This window comes from Terrapene carolina, unplaced genomic scaffold, assembly GCF_002925995.2.
Source record: "Terrapene carolina triunguis isolate 2854851 unplaced genomic scaffold, T_m_triunguis-2.0 Scaffold23, whole genome shotgun sequence".
Taxonomy (NCBI): Eukaryota; Metazoa; Chordata; order Testudines; family Emydidae; genus Terrapene; species Terrapene triunguis.
The window spans coordinates 27,027,405-27,053,345 of record NW_020664374.1 but is presented as its reverse complement, the minus strand read 5'-3'; the positions used below and the strand labels follow the sequence as shown (position 1 = coordinate 27,053,345).

At 41.7% G+C, this 25,941-nt stretch overlaps 1 protein-coding gene and 1 long non-coding RNA gene across 2 annotated transcripts in view; one reads left to right on the top strand and one right to left on the bottom strand.

The window, feature by feature from the left end:
• Positions 1 to 25,941, top strand: part of LOC112112035 (dystrophin) — a 1,981,667-nt gene that overhangs the window by 1,632,961 nt on the left and 322,765 nt on the right. The window lies entirely within an intron of this gene.
• Positions 20,378 to 25,031, bottom strand: LOC113406267. Its single transcript, XR_003369706.1, has 3 exons — positions 24,990 to 25,031; positions 22,226 to 22,327; positions 20,378 to 20,908 (listed from the first exon to the last, which is right to left on the bottom strand). It is a non-coding gene; the product is annotated as an uncharacterized LOC113406267 (long non-coding RNA).

Below are 25,941 nucleotides of genomic sequence, written 5' to 3'. Positions count from 1 at the left end.
CATTGCTCCTTGTTCTGTCATCTGCCACCGCTGAGAACAGCCTAGTTCCATCCTCTTTGGAACCCCCCTTCAGGTAGTTGAAGGCTGCTATCAAATCCCCCTCATTCTTCTCTTCTGCAGACTAAATAACCTCAGTTCCCTCAGCCTCTCCTCATAAGTCATGTGCCCCAGCCCCCTAATCATTTTTGTTGCCCTCCGCTGGACTCTTTTTTCAATTTGTCCACATCCCTTCTGTAGTGGGGGGACCAAAACTGGACGCAGTACTTCAGGTGTGGCCTCACCAGTGCCGGGTAGAGGGGAATAATCACTTCCCTTGATCTGCTGGCAATGCTCCTACTAATGCAGCCCAATATGCCGTTAGCCTTCTTGGCAACAAGGGCACACTGCTGACTCATATACAGCTTCTCATACATTGTAATCCTCAGGTCCTTTTCTGCAGAACTGCTGCTTAGCCAGTCGGTCCCCAGTCTGTAGCGGTGCATGGGATTCTTCCTTCCTAAGTACAGGACTCTGCACTTGTCCTTCTTGAACCTCATCATATTTCTTTTGGCCCAATCCTCCAATTTGTCTAGGTCACTCTGGACCCTATCCTTACCCTCCAGCATATCTATCTCTCCCCCCCAGCTTAGTGTAATTTGCTAACTTGCTGAGGGTTCAATTCATCCCATCATCCAGATCATTAATAAAGATGTTGAACAAAACCAATATAAATGTTTTTGCCTTTGATTAGACATTTTGGCCCAGTAATTCCCTGAGGTAGTCCCTCACGGTATTGGTACATACACTGCATAGAAAAGTGAACAACTTTTATTTAATTTATTTCACTTTTTTTCTTTGAGCGCCATCTTGTTTTTGTATTAAGGTCTTCTCTGTGCGATTTATTAATGCACATGCTATGCTGTATCTCTTTGTAGGCTTTTGATTGCCAGTCTAAATAGTTCTGTTTTTAATCTCTGTTCAAAGTGAGAACAAATTCCTCCTCCTCTGCCTGCCCCTTTCTCCCACCATGTTTCTAATAATCTTCATTTTCCTTCATTGGCCCACTTTTTATTGTTTAATATCTTTTTGAAATGAAGTGACCAAAGTTAAATATTGAATTCAAGGTGAGGACATATTATATAGCAGCACCATGGTATCTTTTCATATTCTTCTTCTACCTTTTTCCTAACATTGTCTTAATATTTCTGCTTTTTCTTTTTAATCACAGCTGTTGTTTGAGGCAGATGTCTTCACTGACCTCTCCATTGTGTTGCCAACAGCTGTTTATTTTTCTTGAAAGTTAACAACTAATTCAAAATACAAAAACACATCTTGTCTCATATATCAGGCCTCTAGAGGCAGACATCTTTTAATCCAGGTTTTGGTTTCCTCATCGAAGGCTTTTGAGTCGCATGTTTTTGTGTAGCTTATTTCTGTGATGCTGAAATCAAAAGTTGAGGTGTGAGGGTACAATTACCAGGGTTTTTATACGTGGAGAGGAGCAGTGGCAGGATAGCGGGGGGAGGGACAAAATAGATGTGTATTTTTTAGGTTTTTTTAGTTCAACACCATCTTTATTGTTGTTCATTAATGACATAACAACTTGCAAGTTATTAAATGTTTAGTAGTATTGAGAACCTTCTGTTCCCACACATTCTAATCACTTTTAATTTTCTACCACAGCCATCTAAAGCAATTCCAATAATGAAGAACAGTGGGAGAAAATAAATATATGCTCTGTGTGTGTGGGGGGGGGGAGAATATATATATACACAAACACAGAGATGTTTAGAGATGGATTTGAGCTGCAAAGCTCATATCTGGATCTGAACTTCTCCAAAGTTTAGGGATATTTGGATCAGGAATTTTAGTTTGGCCCTAGGTTTAATATAGATTACCATTAATGAAAAATATACATTGACTCCTAAGCATATATCTCACTCCAATCAGTTGTCACCTGCTTTTAATGGCAGAAAGATTTTCCATCCTTGTGCGCCTTCCTATCTCCCACAAATTAATTCTGCCTTTAAAAGCTGGCCACTTGAAGATTGTATTTTTGACCCCACGTTGAGCTGTCCATCTGCTGCAGTTGAATTCTTAGCCACCTGCTAATGCAGCCAGGTTCTATTCAAGTCATATCACAGAAAAGGTGCCAATAGGTGCAAATGAAGAGAAATGCACAAAAGAAAATATGCTGAGTTTGGAAAACTGAGAAAACGTCATTTGTGAGTAGGAGACTGTGGAGTTAATATGAAAATAGCAGGAGAATTTCCCTGTGTTCGCACACAAATTCAGGATATTTTAGGAGTGAGGAAGATTATTACTGCAAGGGAGAGAAACACTGGTAGTTGAATATCTTTTCAAATAAAGGAAAAAAGATATTATGAATGAAGTAGTTTATGAGTGGCTTAAAACTGTAGGTTTACATGAAGTGCCTGTTAGTTGATCATTATATCAAAATAAGGCATTGGAGTTAGCAAAACAGGTGAATAACATGTGTATGTAGCTAGCTATGGTTATTAGTAGGCCTGTAGAAAGACGGTCTCTATAAGCTTAATAAAATTGTGGTGAGGTTGCAGTGTCTTTGAGAGACTGCCCACGATCTGTCCTGGCTATCAGACTAAGAACATATGGATTATTGATTACGTTGATTTCTTTAACGTGGTCTCCCACAAATACTTACGAAAGCAACTTGCAGGGTTTAACAATGGCAAATAGACCAAAGTGCACACATACCCGGTATGAATTGGATTTTTGATTGTTATAAAAAAATCGAAACCAAACCAAAACCAAGAAAATAATACCTGGCCTCTTTCACCATGTGAAGCTGAAATCAGCTGAGGTGCTTCAGTGAATTATCCCTAGATATAAAGTCTGGTTCTTTTCTGAAAATTTACTGTTTAAAAATGGCATCTTATGGCACCTCAGCAGAACCGCTCCATGTTTGTATTCAGAATCATACCTGCTGGCTTTAGTGACTAAATACGCTTTCTCTGAATTATATTCCTGTTTGACTTGGACAGCTAGGATAGCCATGAGTATGAACTGGAATCTCTTTCATTTTGTGGATCATCGAGAAAATTATTTACTAAATTTCAGTTACACCTGTGCAATTTCATTGAAGGCCTTGGTCTGAAGAAAATAGGGTTTAATGGGTGTTACTGAAGATATAATTTGGCCTGAATTAACAGGGTAGTAGTTAGGATGGGAGATCTTTTTATGGGTTATTTTCACCTGGAAATTACTGAGACAATTTTTGAAAACTCATGGTACCATTTTCACAGTCACTTTTTCAGAACAGAGCCACTGCTGTCAGTGCTTCCCTGGATCATTTTTCCTGCTGGTCAGGTAGAGGCATTGAGGACATGGTGCAAGCCCCAGCTCTCTTCCCAATCATTTGCCTGTGGGCATATTGGGGAGTTGGAAGATTAGATTATGTGCATATCTCCTCCATCACGTTGATTGTGTATTTTTATAAGTCTAAAAAAGTTAATAAAAAGCAGTGCTGCTGCATGGCACCCTGTCGGGCTAGTGCTAAACGGGAAAGCCGCAAAATCTTGAGCATTCCATTTCAAATCTGCCAGTTCTGTGGAGATGTGATATAAAGGCCTGAATAACATTTCACATAATGAGTGGGGGTTTTTAATTTCTTTTAGGACACAGTTGAAAGCGCAACATTGCTTGCAAAACAAATCAGTCTGTATCATGTTGTTCATTGGGCTGGTACGAGATGAAATGGTGTAAAGACGGTGACAATTCAGAAATGTTTTATTAACCGTGGACTTTGATTGACAATACACAAAGCTCTGCTCTCCCCGATCATGATGATGATAAGAAACTTGCATTGCATCCCTCACAGTTCAGAGCAACTGCACCTGTATTTCCCCTCAGTGGTCCAGCAAGGGCACCCACTCTGGCTGCCCTGGCCATCTGTCTCTCTTCATGCTGGTGCTGTGCTCCTCATGCTGGCACTGGTTCTTCATCACTTCTTTTGTACTGATACTGCTGCTCCCTATTTGCTCTCTTGCCTCCTATGTTGCTGGCAGGCCAGGTGCCAGCTCATGCCAAAGGACCAGGGTCTCACTGAACACTGGCAAATACATAGCTGGGAATCAGTCTGGCTTCCCTGTGGGTTAGTATAGTTAAAATAGATATTAGCGTTACAAGAATGTGTTTCGTGTTTAGACTTTAGGAATGCTGCTAGGATGCTGCATGTATTAATCTCACTGGTAACCTCTGTATCCCGTGGTATAAAGTTATACTGAGTGTTTGCACTGTAAACCTCTGTAATTGTGTAACTCACCAAATAGGAAAAGAAGCATTAATTAAGGTAAAGTGCTCATCCTCCACACAACATGGCTCATTGAAGACAAATGAGGCATTGTGTAGCGCAGGGGTCGGCAACCTTCAGCATGCGGCCCATCAGGGCAATCCACTGGCTGGCTGCGAGTCATTTTGTTTACGTTCACCGACCTCAGGCATGGCCCCCCGCAAGTCCCAGTGGCTGCGGTTTGCCATTCCCAGCCAATGGGAGCAGGGCCGGCTCCAGGCACCAGCCGAGCAAGCTTGTGCTTGGGGCGGCAGATTCTAAGGGGCGGCTTCCCTCCAATCCTTTTTTTTGTTTGTTTGTTTGTTTGTTTTTCTTGTTTCGCCGCTTTGGCCTCCCCGCAGGGTTTTTGTTTGTTTGTTTGTTTTGCCATTCCGGCCGCCCTGTAGGGGGCGGCGGCGCGGAGGAGGGGAGCGCCCTGCTGGGAGAGGGCTGCGCACTCCATCTGCCCCAGCCGGTGCCAGGTCTGCAGCAAGCCCGGCAGGGCAGCCTGCGTCCTTCCCTCCCGGCCGACCGGAGCGACGCAGAGCCCTCCCGGCAGGCGGCGTGGCGGGAGGGGCCGCGTGACGAGCACCCTGCTGAAGGAAGCCTTGGCCACCCCCCTTCTCTCTCTCTCCCCCCCGCTTGCTCCCTCTCCCACTGCTAGCCGGGGCACACACTCCGCTGCCCGGGACACGTCTGCAGCACAGGGAGTCCCCCTGCACTCTGGCTCTGGCTGCCCCGCACGGTTTTTATGTTTTTGGGGGGTTTTTTGCTTTACCGCTCCGGCTGCCCTGCAGGTTTTTTGGTTTTTTTTTTTTTTTTTGCTTGGGGTGGCCAGAGCCGGCCCTGAATGGGAGCTGCGGGAAGTGGCATGCACCTCAGGGACGTTAGCCCCAAATACATAAAAGTTTGTTTATTATATTCTTCTATTACCTTTTGAATTTAAGATTGTACCTCATTTGTGTGTATGCTTACTTGCTTTAATCTTGTACATAACTGTCATTTCTTTTCTAACAACAAATCTTTAGTTAGTTTATTACAGGATTGGCTACAGGTGTGTCTTTGCTTTGAGATCTGAGTTCAATTCATAGAATATCAGGGATGGAAGGGACCTCAGGAGGTCATCTAGTCCAACCCCCTGCTCAAAGCAGGACCAATCCCCTGACAGATTTTTACCCCAGTTCTCTAAATGGCCCCCTCAAGGATTGAAGTCACAACCCTGGGTTTAGTAGGCCAATGCTCAAACCACTGAACTGTCCCTCCCCCCTTGATCTGGGGTAAATGACTGGTCCTTTGGGACTGGGAGTAACCCGAATATTGTGATTTTTAATGTAAAGTGTCCATCTATCACATAGTCCGGCTCGCTTGAGTGGCAAGATAGACTGGAATGCCCAAGGGCAGTAAGTCTGTTATAGTGCTTTAGGAGTTCCCACTCTGTACTGAGTTGGTGAAATCTAATTATAGAACATACAACCACTTTGGGGTTTCTGCCCTGCTTTTTGACAGTCTGCCCTGAGGTTGGCACTCATGGTCATGAGCCACTCCACTGACACCCCACTCTGCAAGCTGCTGGATTTCCAGTTGTACTCAATCCTTCTCCAGCTGCAGTTTCTCTTGCTGTCCACCACTCCTGTTGCAGAGGTAAGCTTGTTCTGGGTGGAAAAAAGTTGCTACTTCTGTCAGCCTCTTCCTTGCTTCCCTCCAGGGTATTGGCTTCAAGATTGTCCCCATCTGTCAGACCCTCTTCCAGCAGGCTGGAGGCTCTCTACAATCCTGGACTATCATTCCTTGGCTCGTCATTCAAATACAGCAAATTGATTCGCTGTGTCTTTGTTCTGTTCTCAGCCAATTTTTCTTCAGCTGTTCATAATTCACTTACCATGTCTCTCTTTTTGCTATTCCTTTCCTGAAAAGGCAAGTGAAACTTTTTTCTCGGTGCGTTTTTGTTTATGAGACGGTCACGTGAGAGTGTCAGAACCCAAAATAGATGACATCATCTGCTTCCCCCCCATCCACCAGGCTTGTTACCCTGTCAAAGAAGAATATTAGGTTGGTTTGACATGATTATTTGTTACAAATCCATGTTGACTGTTACTTATCACCTTATTTCCTTATAGGTCCTTACAAATCCATTGTTTGATTATTTGCTCCATTATCTTTCTGGGTACCAAAGTTAAGCTGACAGGTCTGTAAAGTTTTCCTTATTCCCCTTTTTATAGCTAAGTACTATATTTGCTCTTTTCCAGGCCTCAGGTATTTCTCCCATCCTCCGTGAGTTCTCAAAGATCATCGCTAGTGGCTCAGAGATCTCTTTAGCTGGTTCCTTAAGTATTTTAGGATGTATTTCATTAGGCCCTGCTGACTTGGCAACATCTAACTTGTCTAAGTAATTCTTAACTTGTTCTTTTCCTATTTTAGCCTCAGATCCTACCCCATTTACACTGATGTTCTCTGTTAGTTGTCTGATCATTGCCAACTTTTTTGGTGAAAACTAAAATAAAAAGGGCATTTAACACTTCGACCATTGCTGTGTTTTCTGTTACTGTCTTTCCCTCCTCATTTAGTAATGGGCCTACCCTGTCCCATTGCTTCACATGTATTTATAAAATGCTCTCTTGTTACCTTTTATGTTTCTAGTTAGTTTAATCTCATATTGTGCCTTGGCTTTTCTCGGCCCTCACATGCTTGTGATGGTTTTTTTAATCATCTTTTGTAATTTGACCTGGTTTCCACTTCTTTTGTGATGATTCTTTTTTGAGTTTCAGGTCACTGCAGATCTCTTGGTTAAGCCACAATGACCTCTTACCATACTTTCTATCTTTCCTATGTGTTGGGATAGTTTGCTTTTGTGCCCTTAATAATGTCTCTTTTAAAAATTGCCTATTCTCCTGAATTCTGTTTTCCATTAGACTTGCTTCCCATGGGACCCTAACTACCAATTCTCTGAGTTTGCTAGTCTTCCTTTTCGAAGTCCACTATCTTTATTCTGCTGTTTTCTCTCCTAGTATTCCTTAGAATCACTTTCACCCAAGCTGCCTTCCACCTTCAGATTCTCAACTATTTCCTCCCTGTTTGTCAGAAAAAGGCATGAGCAAATATGTATGACAGGGGTTGTTTATAAAGTTTTTTATTGTTGCTTATTTGAGATCAGTTTTGTGCATGGTTACAACCTTAGTGATTTGATAAAAGTTTACTTTGTATTATTGTAGAATTTGGCATAAAAGATTTCTAGATTATACACAACTGAAGGAGATCTGCTTTGATCTTACATCTGGAGTTGCCCTGCAGAAAGCAATCAGGACAACTTGTATATCTCTTGGCTTATGACATTGCTTCTCTATCCATAGCAAGTAGCCTTTTGCTATTTTCCCTGTTCCTATCAGGTTTAGGGAGTGTGGGGGTTTCATAAACACCACCTTTGGAAAGGCAGAATCAGATTCACTCTTGTTCCACCTGCCTCTTACAATGTTCTTTCCCTAAAACAAGCATTTTATGAAAGTGTGTTTGTGACACAAGTTTTAGGTTAAGGAAGATGTGTTGATAAGGTCTATGCATTTTTTGCTTTATAGCATTGAAAAATTTGCAAATGTTCAGTTCATATTATACAATTTCATAGTTCACTGTAGGGGTTCTGTTTGCGCTATGGAGGATCAGTTTGATTTGTAGTATATATTCTAACCTCATCCATCCTGTACTTAAATCCCCCTGAGCCAAACCCTTAATCCTTCTGACCAGATGGTTCTGATAGCCAGGCTTAAAACACCTCTACTCGTTAGGTGGGAAGTTAATCAGAATAAAGGTTGCTTTTCCATCCCTGCAGCAGTTGGGGGTTATGCCCTGTCTGTGGATTTAGGTATTAACTCTTGTTGTTTGGGGTCGATGAGGGTTGGGTCTAAGAAAGCTCCCAATCAATCTGCATATGATCTGGCAGTATCCTGGACACTAAGATCACAGATCATATATATTCTGTTCTTGGAATTTGTGAGATCCCTTTGGCAAGGAGATATCGGGTACATGTAGCCATGTATCTGAAGGAGGAGGATGTCTTTCTGTTTTCTGTGTGTTGTTTCTTTAATCATAGAGGGGTCTCTCCTTACTATAGAGGCCGCTGCCATTTTATTTTTCAGTTTAAATGTAGAATGCAGGAGATATAAACTACTGACTTACGAAGGCTGCTTTGATTGTTTTTAAATTTCTTGTTTCTTTTTATCTAAAATAAATCATTTATGTCAAGAGTTTATGATTGCTCTTTGTGTCCCCATTCATGAGTAAATGAACGCAGAAAGAAGGAAGGTAAAATGTCTGTCATTTCATCAGCTTCCAGAACTTTCTACAGTAGGAGCTAGTTTTTCATTTTGTTTCGCATCAAGTTGCTCTTGAAATTCTCATGTCTCAAGCAGCAACTCATGTCTGTGTGTCTCATTTGTGTGTGCTCTTGGCAAACAGACAGTCACTGAGTAACAGATACCAGAAATTTTAATGTCATTGTTCAGTTTTTCGGTTTTCAACAAGATTGCAAAAGGAACATGGAGTTCCATTGGGAAGCTGAGCCTCAGTATTTCTTTTAGCAATGAAATTAAATTATGAACTTGGTACGTTCAGGCACGATATTTCAAAAAGCCATTCCATAAAGGAAAATATCCCCATATGTGCTTTGTATTAGCATTTATTATGTTCTAGAAACTATCAAAAGAATGCAGACAATAAGGCAAATTATCAGATTTAAATTTCAGGTTGACAAATAATTTTATTTGAATAAAGAGGAGAAAATAAATAAAATAATTAGATCTTTTCAGAAAGCTTTAGTGTTTGGATATCACTTACTGGATCCATACAAAACTATATATAAAATCAGCTCATTCTCTTGGATTCACTACCTGAAGATAGTAAAGTTATTACATTGGAGCAGCAAAGCTAGGCAAGCACAGGATGAAGAAGGCTGGTGGCGCTCAATTAAAGGGTGTAGTAGTGATCACCGCTGTGTGTGCTCTGAGAGGCATTGCACTGCCTCAGACACAGTCAGTCTAATCCAGCTCCGTTGAAGTCAGTAACAGTCTTCATATTGAATTCAGTGGGGTTTAGATGAGGCCCACTGACTTCTGGAGTTTCTTTTGGGGCTTTGCACCTCTGCAGCCTTCTCCTATAGATGAGGCTTCGTAGCCCCAATTTAGCCTAGAATATTTTAAGGATTATTTTTTACATAATTTAAAATCAGATTGGGCTGTTGTTTCATACATGTGAAACATAATGCGCATATGCAATCTTTTGTGTAATATACACACATGGAGCATGTCATATGATTTTCTTTTGTTGTAATTGATGGGAAATAGTATTCTGGGATTTGGAAAATGATGATCTCTCCCATTGTACGGACAGGTTGAGGGTAATGCTTAAAAAAGAAGGGAATTCTCAAAAAAGATATACTATTGCCAGAATCCTACAGCTGCCATGTATATTCACTTCTCTCTAGTAACAAGCCAAAATCTATAACATTTAACAGCTGCCCTCCCTGAGCAACTTTCTTTTATGTAGTATCCCTAGTTCTCATTCTTTATCTCCTATATGTAACCTTTCAGTCGCTTCATTTATACGTGCGCAATCCAGAATTCAGTGTTCTTTTTATTCTTAGGTCTAATTATTCAACTACATATAAATCAGGACATCACATTTCATACTTTTAACTTAATAAATTAAAAAAGTGCAGTCATGGACAACACAAACAATTATTGAATAATAGGGTGTTTATTCTAAAGCATTTCTATACCACTGAAGCTCTTAATCACTGGGAAACATCAAGACATTGCAAAACATATGTTTAAACAATATTTGTTGCATACTGATAGGGGTTATTTTCTTTTAAAGCATATAATGTTAGTAGTAAATTGCTCCTTGATCTAAGCCCTTTTGGTGTTTTTTGCATCTTAGGCTTTGATGCAATAAATCAGGCATATTTTTCTATTGGACTGGCAAACTACCATGCAGAATAATTGTGCCTGAAGCATCTCATGAGCTAAAGATTAGAACTTTCATCTCTAAATATTCATTGTATCTGGATTGCAATCTGAGCTGGTTACCTGCTCCTGAGTAAATGGTCTATCAAAATGACTTAGAGCTGCCTGATCCTGATAGGTGCTAAGTACTGCAATGTCCACTGATTTGGGGTCAAAGACCTATGAATCCAAGATAAATTGCAGATACTCTGCACTTCCAAGATTGAGGCCCTTAATTTGTATGGTAATATGATGCCTGATAAAATTCAATATAAAATCTCATAATGTTGCAAAACATAGATAATTTTATCTAATGACTGAGGGGGAATGTATCAGAAATTTAACCAAGGGACTGGATGACTCTGAGGATTGATAATAGGTACACAGGTTTACCTGCAGGTTGAATCTGTCTAATGGCAGTGACCAAAATCCCCGTTAAAAGTTGCATTAATTAACACTATTCTTTGCAGTCACAACAGAGAGCTAAATCAAATGGATGTGGAGAATGACCTTCCTTCCTGTCTTATCCCTATGTAGTTCAGAGTTCAGGCCTAGTGCTTCGGTAGGTTGGAGAATCATAGAAACATAAGGGCTGTAAGGGACCTAAAGAGGTCAACTAGTCCAGGTGCCTGCACTGAGACAGGACCAAGAATATCCCTAACAGGTGTTTGTCCAACCTGTTCTTAAAAACCTCCAATGATGAGATTCCACAACCTCCATTGTAAGCTTATTCCATAACTTAACTACCCTTATAGTGAGTTTTTTTTCCTAATATCTAACCTAAATCTCCCTTGCTGCAAATTAAGCCTATTACTAATTCTACCTTCAGTGGATATGGGAAACAATTGATCACAATCCTCTTTATAACAGAGCTTCACATTTGAAGACTGTTATCAGGTCCACACTCAGACTTCTTTTCTCAAGTTTTTTTGTTTTTTGTTTTTTAACTTTTCTTCCTTGGTAAGGTTTCCTAAACCTTTTATCATTTTTGTTGCTCTCCTCTGGACTCTCTTGAATGTATCCATTTCTTTCTTAAACTGTGGTGCCAAGATCTGCACATACTACTCCAACTGAGGCCCCACCAGTGCCGAGTAGAGCACAATAATTACCTCCTTACATATGATACTGCAGTTAATACACCCCAGAATAACATTAGCCTTTTTTGTAATTGCATCACATTGTTGACTCATATTCAATTTGTGATCCACTATAACTCCCAGATCCTTTTCAGCAACACTGCTACCAAGCCAGTTATTCCCCATTTTGTAGCTGTGCATTTTGACTTTTCATTCCAAAGTGAAGTACTTTGCACATGTCCAATTCTCTAACTTGTCAAGGCCGTTTTGTATTCTAATCCTGTCTTCCAAAGTGCTTGCAACCCCTTCCAGCTTGGTATCATCCACAGATTTTATAAGCATACTATCCACTCCATTATCCAAATCTTTTATGAAAAAATTGAATAGTACCAGACCCAGGACTGACCCTTGCAGGAGCCCACAAGATAGGCCCTCCCAGTTTGACACTGATAAATACTCTGAATCAGTTGTGCACCCACCTGATAGTAATTTCATCTAGACTGCAATTCCCTAGTGAAGTTGTGCCATAAGTAAGTCTAAGCTGAACCTGTTCTGTGGACAATTACAGGACTTCATTTTCCAAGTTTGTCAGTCTAGCACCATTTATGAGCACTATCCTCATTAAATAAACAAACAGCAAATCACCCCCTGCCCTACTCATCCTAAATATATAAAGTAATAATTAATTTCAGATTCTGAATAATATGAAGTCACCTGTATATAAGCAAGTATCCTGATGTGCATTGGCAGTGCATGTCTAGGCAGAGGCATTTCAAAATTTACTCTGGTGCTCAAGGTCTTTTCTGGCATTTTCTTTTTGAACAGCTGCTGAGTAGTAGAGAGGAGCAGCCAACATCGCTCTGCACCATCACATCGTACTGTATTAATTAACTATTCAGCCCACCCAAGATAGATATTAATTACCTTCTGTTGCAGCAGATTTAGAGGACATATTCCTAATTATACCTCCGACCATTGTGCAGTATGCCCATTTATGAGTTAGGAACCCCCCATGAAATCATTTTGTTATGGGCTTGGTCTGCATATCACCATTTTCCTTAGGGGTATACTAATCTTTGCATAGCTGCAGCATTTGATTATGATCATTCTTTTCCCATAATCATTCCATGAATATTTTTATTTGATATTTGTAATGTAGATTTCTATCTTACAATGAATTCACAAAACTACTGAAGCTATTAATCCTTTGGTATTTAGGTTATGTTAACCAGCTCCCATATCTCATAACTTCATTTTACTCTATGCTGAAAATCCGATTAATCTCTCACAGCTCCACAGCAATTCTACTGCTCGTTAGAGTAAATTAATTCTGATTTTTAAATGGAGAAAGTTTGATGGGAACTAACTTTTAATAAGGAAGCTTTCAGCCAGTCTATCCAATAAGGACTGAAAAATGTTACACCTGAGCAAATTGTTCAAATGAATTATCCTGACCTTGAAGGCTAAATATATGTATATATTAGTTACAAAGCCCTTCTGAACACTGTGTAGCTGGCTGGTGATGTTCATAGGCCCTGGATTTCTGGCTGATGTCCTTGTCAAAAACCCATATGTACTTGGTTTCTCATGCTGTTCAATGCAATCTGCAATTTCTTCCTCTTCTTGGCATTGATCCTTTCAAAATAATAAATAAATAAGCACCTATGACAGAGATGCTGCTGCTGTCCCAGCTGGACTCCTTTTGAATTTTTTCAAAGCATGTTGCTGAAACATTTATGGTGAGGAAAAATGTATCAGTCTAGTTATTCAGGTAGAGAGACACCGATGTTGACAAAATAATGAGAAATAAGAGTTTGGAGAACAGAAAAAAGGAACACACTTAGCTTTTAGCACGGATCAAGCGGGAGATGGATGATGATCAGAAGCGAAGCGTAAGTAAAGAGACTGAGAACAGGAAGAAGTCCTTTGAGACATGAAAGAGTTAAATCTTCTAGACATTAGAATGCTCCCATTAGTTCTGAATGTCATACAGACAAATGCAGGGACTAAGGAATGTCTCAAATTTCCTTTTCCAATAAGAAAATTGGAAAAAATGGCTTTTTTTGCTTTACCTATGCTTCAAGTGAGAATACTGGGGCACCAATTTCAGATGGCTACTCTCCTGCTTCCCTCACTGGTTGCCAGTGCTCATGTCTTGGCTGAGAGCTCAAATGCTTTTACTCTGCGTCCACCACTTTTCTTCCACAGAATCAATGGTGTCCCTACAAAACAGGCTGTTGTGGCTGTCTTTGAGCATGGTATTCATAGCAGTTGGGGTGTTATGCTCATACAAAGCACACGGGATCTTTTATAGAGGAGAAGGCAAAAATGCCGCATTTATTGAAAAGACAACAGTTAGCATATGCTTTTCAGTCACACACACACACACACACACACACTTTTCTGCCAGTTGATGTTTATAGTTACCAGTCTGTTGTAGCTCGAGTCAATCTAATGGCCAGTTAGATTGAGCACAAGTGAGGAGCTGGGCTCTGTCAGTCGCAATCCGATGCTCCGAGGCTTTGCAGGACTGAACCCAGTGTTCCCTGGCAAAACACCCCAGCTTTATAGTTGTAAATTCCCATTTGATTCCATGCATTTTGCAATGTCATCCTGTCCTTAACTGGTGTTAATCTTGGGGTTTTCTGCTGTCATTTGATAGTTATTGTCGGGCTTCCCATCATTATCTCCTATTTGTTGTCTCGCCTTTGGGGGGTGCCTGCCTCACCTCTGAGGTCATCAATGCTGCTAACATGTTTAGCGTCGGATACAATGGATGTTTTCTGATTGTCTCCTGGTCTTTCCTAGTCTCTCACTTGTTCTTGACCATCTGGACATTTGTGATGGCTTTCACACCTTATCTTTTCCTGATGCATGCATTCCTCAGTCACACAAACAATCTCTTACAGAAAGGTATACAGACAGTAGTATTTTATATTCAGCAGAATACATTGTAAATCAAGCCTTGCTAAATCTTATAACTAAAACAATTCACATTGGGGCTTCAGGCCCTCAACGTTCCTCTAATCTCCTTAACATAGACACAATACAAGATCCTGCCTCTTACTTTCTAAACCTTAAAACAAAGAAATGTATATTTAACTAAAGTGCCTAATTTGTAATACATATAGGAAACCATAGTAAACATTATAACTTATCCTAAAACAAAAGGGTGACCATAATCAGTCATAAGGATTGTTCTGGTCTGTCATTCCTTTCTGCTATTCAAAAAGGGTGGCTGGCAGGATGAAATCAAATCATACATTAATTCTCATAGTACAATTATAAAATCCTGCTCCTACGGGGCAATACGATTGGTGCGAAAGAGTGGGAATGAGAGAGAAAGAAAGAAAGTTCTGCATCTAGAGCAAGAATTGTTTGTTTTGTTTGTTTTTCTCTCCTGAAAAATGATTAGAATTCACAAGTGTCAAGTCAAGAATGGTGGTGGTATAATTGGATAATATATCTTTTGGAGTTTAGATCTCTTTCAGTAAATAAATTCATTCCTCTGGGAGAAGGAAAAAGCCAGCAATTATATGCTGACATCATCAGTGCTTATGGGTAGAGAGAAAGAAATACAATATGCTGTGATATAAACCATTGGTATAAAAGAGCAATAACATACCAAGCTAGCCAGTGTTCCACTAAAAACTCAGGAAAAATAAAATGGGCAGCTAGAAGAGTATAGACATTAAGTAAGGCCTACTCTACTCTTAAATCTTAGGATGATACAGCTGTGGTGTTCAGGGTATGAAAAATCCATACTCCTGAGCACCGTAGCGATGCCGACCTAATGCCCCAATGCAGATGCAGCTATGTGAGTGGAAGAATGCTTCCATTGACCTAGCTGCCCTCGCTCAGGGAGGCGGAGTTCCTACAGTAATGAAAAAATCCCTTCCACCATCTAGGCAGCTATGCTCACATAGCTATGGTGCTGTAGTGTAGACATTGCCTAAGAAAATATTATGTGCAGGCTTCTTTAAGAAAATTATAAATAAAGGAAGACAAGGAAAGTATCTGATTAACAACAACAACAACATTAACCAGTGAATGCTTATACAAATGGTGCACACATCTCTCCAAAACTAATTTGAAAAGTCCGGTTTCTAAAGTGTTCTATATTTATTATACTTTTAAATTTGCAATTTTATTCATAATCCTCCTACATAACCGATAATTATCATGTATTTTTTCTAATAATAATCTAACTCCTAGTTTGTCTTTAGAGGCAATCTGTATGCTTGGTTTTGACCTCTAACTCGTTACGTGAGCTGGATGCTCGTTCCTTCAGAGATCGCTTTCTTCCTGTGTGATATTCCTCACAGCTTCAGCTTCAGGTCACAGTGCCAGACTCATCCATTCTCTCTGCCCAGAAAAGTCTAGGAGAGATGGCTAGCTGGATAATGGCGGTGGAAGGTTTTGTGGTTTGTGTTGTGTGAGTTTAGGAGAGTCTTTTGTTTTTGAAGGTATTGAGTTCCATTTCTGAATTGTTTTTATAAAGCTTGTGCATGTGCATTATACATAGGATGGGTACATTTTTTATATACTGAAATAAATACATAATAAATTAAAATGGAGGGATACCATCTATCCCTGGTTTACATTACACTTTGTGTAGTGCAAAACCTAATCAGGGCAATTCCATAAAAAAATTCAGCTGTGCAGATGTTTTTTTCACTTCAAAGCTTTACATATATTGGAATCTAAGCCCTTGTGATATACATCAGTGGATGCACATTGGTGTCCCTTGGCTAATCAAATGTGTTACCTCTTGGCATGCTTAGGGTAAGAAAAATCACAAAGTAAAGCTGAGCCAACAGAGTAGCTGAGACACCAACACGCCTTTGATATTTTAGAATTCAGTTTGAATCATTAACTTAATATTTTTAAATACTTGCAAAATATCCAAAAAGAACATTTAATTTTTAGAACTATGTGTGAGATAAACATTAGGCCAAAAAAAACCTCTATGAATGATATTGAAGAACACTGATAGTTGTGTCCTGTTAGAACAATTTATAAAGCATTTGGAAGAGTAGCCTTTATTGAACAGCAGTAGATTGCTTTTTGTAAGCAAAACCAAGGGTTACACTTGGGTCTAGATTGTATTCACTGGTGGGGAGAAGATTGCAGATGGAACTTCTACAACAGCTCATGCAGAAGTGTTTGATACCAAAGCACTCAAGAGTGCTAGGAAGAGGACTGACTAACATACTCTCTTGCTGACAGGGGATATGCTCTGCCTTTTAGACAGCATGTCCAACTCCCAAGTATACATTCTGCAATCAGCCATAATCACTAATCAAAGGTGAAGTTGTTCCCGATTGTAAAAGAAGTAAAGTTCACCCAGAACTGTTTTGCACCAGCCTACGTTTAGCTATCTTCCCCTGTAATTGCAGCTAACACCACTTTGTTTCTTTCCCTTTCTGTTCAACTCTCTAGGTCTAGGCTATGCCTACACTACACACCACTGGGTGGCAGCATGTAGGGAGTGTATAGCTACACACACAGTGAAAAGCCTGTGGTGTGTAGCTAAACTTGTGAGTGAAGGGCTCTGGCAGGGGGATACAGCAAGGAAAAACGTCAGAAGCTCCCCACTGTAGGAGCTTTTGACTGCGGCAAGGAAAGACTCTGGCAGGAGGGAGGCAGCAGGGAAGGGCTTTACAACAGGGTGCCTTTCCCTTCAGCATCCCCAGAGTCTTTCCCCTCTTGGGTGTCCTTGTCCTGTGGCTGGGAAAGGCTCCAGGAGTGGGGAGGCAGCAGGACACTATACAGCTAAAAATAGCAGTGTAGATGGGGAGGCAGGGCTTAGGCAAGTAGAGAGCATGATTGAAGGGTATGTACTCCCATACATGCCCACAACCTTCTGTATGTGTTTAATGTACTCACCTAAGCCATGCCTCACCGGCTATGCCCATGCTGGGGGGGAAGGGAGGGGACGTATGTACTCTACACTCAGCCGAAAGAAGCATGCGGTGTAGATGTACTCTCAGGTCATGGCAGGATTTTCTTATTCACTGTTTGAAAAATGCACACTGAAAACCTATGTACTGGTACCTACATAATTAAATATATATTTTTTTAATCTTAAAAAATCCCAACACCTTTGCTTTGATTTGTTTGCATATCTTGCAGAGTGTTTACTAGAGCTAAACATAATACTGGCAGGCAATAGTCAAGCTTCCCCAGCTCTTCCAGAGTCCTTCAGTGCTAACTTGAAGTGCAGCTGGCATTGGAGACTCTGGGACCCTTCTTGAACAGAGATGACAAATCCCACTGAATTGTGTGCGCATTTTATTATGTAGATGGATGTGCATAAAACACATGGATATGACCAATAACTTATTTTAACTCGTGATCTGAGCCAGCATTTGAGTCTTGTTATCTACAGATTAAATAAATTGATCTCCCAAAATTACTCCTGTCACTGTAGAAAAAGGGTAGGATCTGATTTCTGGTATTAAATTTAATGTAATAAAGAGTCTATATTTATCATTTCATTGTTAATTTTTTCTTGAACATTCTGAATTATTCTCCTTTTTAATGGTGCATGCCTATAATTTAGTTGCAAAATGTAGCTTGCAATTTTTTACCAAGAAAACCCCCTATGTTTTTGTGATTTTTTTTAAATGAAAAAACAACATGTAAGCATCACATTTTGTTATTGGAAACTCCACTACAACATTACTGTGTTAGTGAAGGGGAAACTGACCAGCCTAATTTTGTTGTCCAATGATCAAGGAAGTTTAAAAAAAAAAAGTAAATGGGATGAAAGGTAAAAAGTAAATTGGGGTTGTTTTTTGGTTGGTTGGTTGGTTGTTTTTGTTCTGATAATCTACATTGAGAAGTTTTGTACACCCATCGCTGTAGTGAGTGTCTCCACTCAAAAGTTAGGTCGACCCAGCTATGTCACTCAACAGTATGAAAAATCCACACCCCCGAGTGACATAGTTAAGCCGATCTAACCACTAGTGTAGACAGTAGACACCTACGTACCGCCTCTCAGGGAGGTAGATTGACTGCACCAATGGGAGAACCCCTCCCATTGCTGTGGTGAGAGTCTACACTCAAGTGCTACAGCAAGGTCAAGTGTAGACAATGTGCTAATATGACACAAAGGAAATTTGTTTTTAAATTCAGTCTGTGATTTTAGCTTGATTTCCTCCTTTAATAACTGTTGCCGTACTCTGGGTTTTAAAAGCTGTTATGGCATGTTTCTTTTTCCTAGCATGCATGATCTTTGAGGTAAAAAAGTAGTATATCAGCCACTGTGAGTACCTTATCCTTTCTTGATAACAGTACCAACATCTTTCTTGCTTTCTTTCATTACTTTTTACAAGACTTCATATAGGGCCAAATTCTGACAGCCTACCACTTTTCTTCCTAAAGAGATTTACACAAACAAAAGCAGCATTAATTGTGTGCTTATCCTCCAGTTGGTCCTACATGCCTGCATAGATTATTCCTTCCAACAGCAGGGTAAACAGAGTTGGTCAGGAGTGAGTGGAGCACTAACCACATAAGGGCTCCTATGCAGAGATGGTCAGGAAATAATTTTATCCCCAACAAAAAAAATTCAAAAGAGAATGCATTTTTTAATGTTCATCAAAAATGTTTCTTTGAAATTTTATATAATTAAAAAAAAACCAAATAAACTAATTCTCCTAAATTTTTCAGTTGCCAAAAACAATATAAACCAAAAAATTGGTAATTGGATTTTCATTTTTTATTGAAAACCTGAAAACTGTAAACAAAAATAGAAAAATTTCATGCAAATTTTCTTAGAGACAAAAAGCCATTTTCCATCTAACAAACATTTAGATGGAAAATTTTTGACCAACTCTACTCTCATGTTGAAATGTGTTCTATTATGTTGTTCTCTTGTATTTGTCACTGTAGCTAAAATGTACTATTAAAGTGTATGGATTTTAGCTAGAAAATCCCAGTAGACCCTACATAATATCCTTTACTATATGAATCTCCTTCTGAGATCCTTGGGTAACTCCACACTCACAAACACCATTCATCTGATTATGCTTTTGAGTTCTAGTTGCACAGCAGATGATTTGACCTTGGCTCCCTTGACAGAAATACCTCAAACCACTGTCACACTTAAAATGGTTGTGGTTTATTTGCTCTAAACATTTTCTTCTGTTCAGTTTTTAAACATGTTCAGTTTGTGGTATTAGTAGAAGTTCTGCACCAATAGTTACTTGTTAAATACTTATTAAAATCCTCTTTGGTGTACCATCATGCATAACAGAACCCAGTCTTGAGCATAGAAGTTCTGGTTGCTTTTAATCACTGACATTAAACACCAGAAACATCAATGAGCTAGGATATCTGTGGTCAGAAGGGTGTTTCCCTTCTGTCGAAATGCAGTTATAACTGTACTTCTCCAGCATAAGACAATTATGTAGTCTTAAAAGTGCATCTGTAATGGTGAGGGATTTTCCCCACAACAGAACAGCTTGGATCCTGTCAGAGCAGCTTGTCTATACTCAGGTTGGCCATAGCTTCAGGTGCTGATCCCTGTGCTAATTATCTCTGTCAGCAGCACAATCATCAGTTTGTGTCAGGGATCAACTGACTTCTGGTTGATTCCTCAGCCCTGTAATGGTGCCGTACAGTTGTCATGCATTCTTCAGTACACACAGGCCATGAGGGATAGTGTGTTAATCAAGACAGCAGATATACACATGATAGCAATAACACTCTGGGATGTGTTTCATATGGTAGTTTTGATAATATTTGTATCTATTCTGCTTTGGATGTTTTCACTGTGATATTAACATGAACAGCAACAACAGATGCTGGAATTGCGGAAAAGAAAATGGAGACTTGATAAAGATATTAAAACCCTGCCCATTAGTGCTTTCCTTCTGGAATGACATGAAGAAATAAACATTCATTTGTTTTTAAATAATAACTTATCTAGAGACCTCAAAAATATGCACCTGGAGATAATAATCTACTGCTCTAGCAAAGTAGCCCATAAGATATTATTATTGAATGCTGCCAGTGTGAGGAGCAGACAGTGGTAGAAGCTGCCATCAACTCCTGTTCCGCCAGGGTGCCCACAGCTGGCGGAGTCTTAGAACCATCTGGCTAGGAAGTGGGGGCTAAGACTTCTTGAGACAGAATTTCCCTGGGGCACAGTTGCCTCTGTGGGTGCAGAAGGATTGCAGATTGACACCCCTTTTCCCATGCACATGGGATGAAGCAAGCCCTATATATACTGTAATCAGTTTACAAGTAAATCTGTGAATAGGAACAAAATATTTGTTTGACAATGTCGGACAAGTTCTTTACCCTGCTGAGGGTTAGTTTACTTTCTTCTTTGAGTGCTGTCCCTGTGAGTGTTCCACTCCAGGTGACAGTGCGTCCCGGCGCCGTTGATCAGAGATCTTCGGTATAAGTGCCTGGTCAGCGCAGCTGTTGTCTTGCGGCGTCATTTGAGTCTGTGCAGCGCGCACATGGCCCGACTCCCTCAGTTCCTTCTCAACTGTCCTCGGCTGAAGACGGAGATCAGGGCAATGCTGTAGCTTCTTCCCCTATTGACAGGAAAATTAAATACGATTAACCCAGTTCCACCCTGCCCTTTAGATAAGTTAGTTAATAGTTAGTTAGTTAAAAAAAAAAAAAACTTTTATCCCCCATTTTTCTTCAAGCTCCCCGCAGAGCGAAAACCTTGATACGTATTCTTGGTCCACCGCAACCTCTCCCTCTTTTACTTCAACATGCCAGGCTCCCCTGGTTTTAAAAAATGCGGGTCCTGCAATGAGGCAATGCCGTGCTCGCTTGCTCTGTGTGCGGTGCCTCGGAGAGACACACATTCTGGCAAAGTGTGCCACTGTAGCAACCTAAAAGCAAAGGCCCAATTGCAACCGAGACCTGCACCTGAAAATGATCCTTATGGAGAAATCGCTCCAGTATGGATCGGAGAAGGATGTATCTAAACCTTCTCCTAAGTGCTCTCCATCCCTCTCGGAACCAACCAAGAGCACAGCGCCACCCTTTCAGGAGAAGAGGAAGCGAGCCTCGAGCTCCACACACAGGGAACCAACTAAAAAGAAGCGATCCCCTGCGAGGTCGCTATCAGCAGTGCTGACGGTCTTGAGAGCCAGCACCTACGACTCTCCCCGCACCTCCAGCACCAGGAGCACCACCCATAAGCTGAACAAGTCGAGACATCAAACTACCCATGTCTCCTCCGCGCTGACGGTACCGACGCCCTCGTTGGAACCAGTGCCCGCCACACAACTACCTCCGGTGCCAACACGACCCTCAGTACCGCCACCGGCACCAACAAATCTCCCGGCACTGGCAGATGGCACCACAATGGGGCCACCGGCACCTGCTAAATACAAGATGCCTAAACCATCAGGATCGATCACAACACGTCAGTGCCACACCTGCCAGCACCACAACAATTCTTAACGCAGAAAGACATCTCTGTGGTGCCGGTGCCAGAATCACCTTCACTCGGCACCGTGAGTTCTCTTTTAACCCAACCAACTTCACCCCCGGCATATTCAGTGTTTACTGATAGCGATAATGAGGACCAGGACCAAGAGGAGCAACTGTTCTCACCACCAGATTCTCCTACAGCCCCGTAAAACACACCTCTGGGGCTTTACAATACAAAGAACAACCCCAATGGCCACGGTATGGCCCCCCATGGATGGGCCCCCACATGCCATATCCAATGCAATGACCACTATGGGACCCATGGGCAGCGTATATGGCTCACCACACCTGCACTTCATCACCACCCAGGGCACAACTTCGCTCCTAACCAGTATCCCCAGTGCACCCTACATCCATGGATGCAGTGGACCCACCGGAGGAGCCTGAGGAAGAGGCCATACCTGAGATGCTATCCCCGGAATACAACTCGTCCTTGTCTCCAGATGAAGCCGTCATGCCACCTGTGTGCACTCTGGTCTGGCGATTTCAAATAGTGTCAGGAGCTGTTCAAATAAATAGCAGTCAGTCAGGAAATTCCATTAGAGGAGGTTCAAGAGAATCAACATAAGCTCTTGAAAATTTTGCAACCCTCTTTGGCATCAAAAATTGTGGCCCTATAAATGATGGCATTTTAGAACCTGCTGAAAATATATGGCAGACCCTGGCTACTGCTCCACCAACATGCAAGAGGGCAGATGGCAAATATTACATCCCAGTCAAGGGCATGGGCTTCCTATTTGCCCACCCATAACCCAATTCCCTGGTGGTGGAAGCAGCAAGCCACAGGGAAAAACAACCTCAACACCAATCCACACTGCAAGATAAGGACCACAAGCGCTTAAACCTCCTAGGCCGCAAGGTATATACATCATCCAAACTACAATTTAGAATAGCCAACTATAGCGCACTTCTTGCCAAGTACAATCTATGGCAAACTTTTCTAATTCACCACAGATATACCAGAGGACAGGAGAGCCCAATTCAAATTGGTCCTGATCGAGGGACACCTGATCACCAGAATGGCCCTACAGGCTTCCCTGGACAAGGCCAATGTGGCAGCTCGAACTATGGCTACCGCAGTGGTCATGCGCAGAGCCTCATGGCTATCATCATCTGGCATCCCGAAGGAGCTCCAATTAAAGATAGAGGACCTGGCCTTTGACAAGGACAAATTATTTTCAGCAAAAACAGACGAAGTCCTGCACACAATGAAGGACTCACGAGCTACCCTGCGTACTCTGAGCATATACACTCCGCCCCCAAAAATAAAGTGGTACCATCCATACCAGAGACCCAGGGCACCACAATACAACCACTTGCAATCCAGACCTTATGAGGCGGAAAGAAACCGCAATAGACTACCCAGGCGCAGACAGAACCAAACAGACCAGTCAGCGTCCCAACCATCTGGAAACAACCCACAATTTTGAAGGATTGGTCGAGGGTCTGAGCAACCACCCCCTAACACCAGCACTCACCTGCCCATTTGGCCACCGCCTACATCATTTCTACCATACCTGGCAGCAAATCACACAAGACCTCTGGGTTCTGGAGATAGTATATTCGGGCTACTCCATCCCTTTAACTTCCTGCCCACCTACCCTACCCCCTTCCCCTCTCCTCTTCAGTGACCCTTCTCACGAGCACCTGCTACGAATTGAATTAAATAATCTTCTTCAGCTAGGTGCAGTAGAAACAGTGCCAACACAATACAGAGGGAAGAGATTCTATTTCCCCAGAAGAAAAGCAGCGGATGGCGACCGATACTAGACCTATGAAGGCTCAACAAATTCATATGCTCCCAAAAATTCAAGATGGTCACATTGGGCACAATAATCCTAGCACTGGAACGGGGGACTGGTTCTCAGCCCTCGACCTACAAGACGCATATGTCCACATCTCAATACATCCAGCACACAGACGATTCCTCCGATTCATAGTAGGACAAGAACATTTCCAGTACAGAATGCTCCTATTCGGTCTCTCCACTGCACTGAGGGTATTCTCCAAAACCCTGGTAGTAATCGCAGCTCATCTACGCAAACAAGGGATCATATTTTTCCCATACCTGGACAACTGCCTCATCAAGGGTCGTTCATACAAAGAGACAGAAACAATCACAATTCTCACCATCAACCTCTTCCAGAGACTAGGGCTGCAAATAAATTTTCAAAAATCCACTTTGATACTCACACAAACAACTGGAGTTCATCGGGACCTATCTAGACTAAACTCAGGCCAGAGCCTTGCTACCTCACACCAGATTCCTGGCCATCAAACCCCTCATAGACACTGTGTTGATCTGCCCAAGAATTGAGTCAGTGCTTACAACTACTAGGTCACATGGCCACCACCACATTCGTGGTGAAATAAGACAGACTACACATGAGGTGCCTCCAGGGCTGGATGAGCTCCATATACAGACCCACCAAACACAGACTCAACATGATGGTAACACCACCCACTGCTGTACTAATGTCATTACAACGATGGACAAAGACAGAATATCTGCATAGGTGTCCCCTTCCACCACAGACTTCCCTCCATCATGATAACTACAGATGCTTTCCTACTGGGCTGGGGAGCACACCTAGACCACCACACGATACAAGGAAGGCGGTCAATGTCAGAATCACACCTGCACATAATCCTTCTAGAGCTCAGGGCAGTGCAAAAAGCCTGCATTCACTTCTTACCACTCTTAAGGCACAAATCCGAATAATGACAGACAATATCACATGCATGTTTTACATTAACAGACAAGGCAGGGCTGGATCGTGTTCCTTATGCGTGGAAGCAATGAAACTATGGAACTGGTGCATCCAGCACCACATCAACATCTCCACTTCATACCTACCCGGATGTCGGAATACTATGGCTGATACACTAAGAAGACAATTTTCACAGGAACACAAATGAGAACTGAATTCGAGGGGCGTACAACAAATATTCGACCTACGGGGATTCCCATCTATCGACTTATTTGCCACAACAAAGGACCGCAAATGCCCTCTCTTTTGCTACAGAGCAGGGCTCAACTCCTGCTCTCTGGGAGACGCTTTCCTGATTTGATGGGACAAGACACTTATGTATGCACTCCCACCGATCCCACTAATACACAGGGTTCTATACAAGGTCAGAGACGGCAAAGCCAGGTACCCTTACCTGCTGTGCATGTCAGTGTACCCTCCACGAACTCTCTTGATGGACCTCCTATCCCAGGACGACGGTCAGATCCTCCATCCACAACTGGAGAGGCTCCACCTGAAAGTGTGGTTCCTCCATGGTTCCAAGTACAAGAGATAACCTGTTCAGAACAGGTCAAATGCATATTACTGAACAGCAGACAGGACTCCACGCACAATACTTACATTCAAAAGTGGAAACGTTTCTGTGTATGGTGCCTGCAAAAGGGCTCACTCCCTACACTACACCCCTTCCTGTACTGCTGGATTACCTGGTAGAGCTCAAGAATTCAGGACTTTCATTCAGCTCTATCAAAGTACATCTCGTAGCAATTAATGCTTTTCATGACAGAATTGATGGATTCTCGGCATTTACATATCCAACCACCAAATGCTTCCTCACAAGGCTTCAGAACCTTTACCCCAAAGTACACCCTCCCACATCCACGTGGGATCTGAACCTAGTCCTCTGGGTCCTCATGAGTCCTCCCTTTACAGCCCTAACTTCCTGCTCTTTACTACACATGTCAATGAAGGTAGCATTCCTAGTTGCCATCGCATTGGCTAGACGGGTGAGCAAAATAGACACACTGATGGCCAATCCTCCCTATACAATCTTCTTTAAGGATAAGGACACAATGCGACTTCACCCTAAATTCCTCCCGAAGTTTGCATCCAAATTACACGTCAACCAACCAAAACACCTTCCCACGTTCTACCCTAAAACACACAAAACCCCACAGGAGGCCACACTACACACCCTTGATGTGAGAAGAGCAATAGACTTCTATTTAGACAGAACAAAACCATTCCGTAAATCCCCTAGACTCTGTCTCCACAACCAAACGATCTAAGGGTGCCGCTATATCCAAGCAACGACTTTCCAAGTGGATATCAGACTGTATCAGATCATGCTATCAGACCCAGAACAT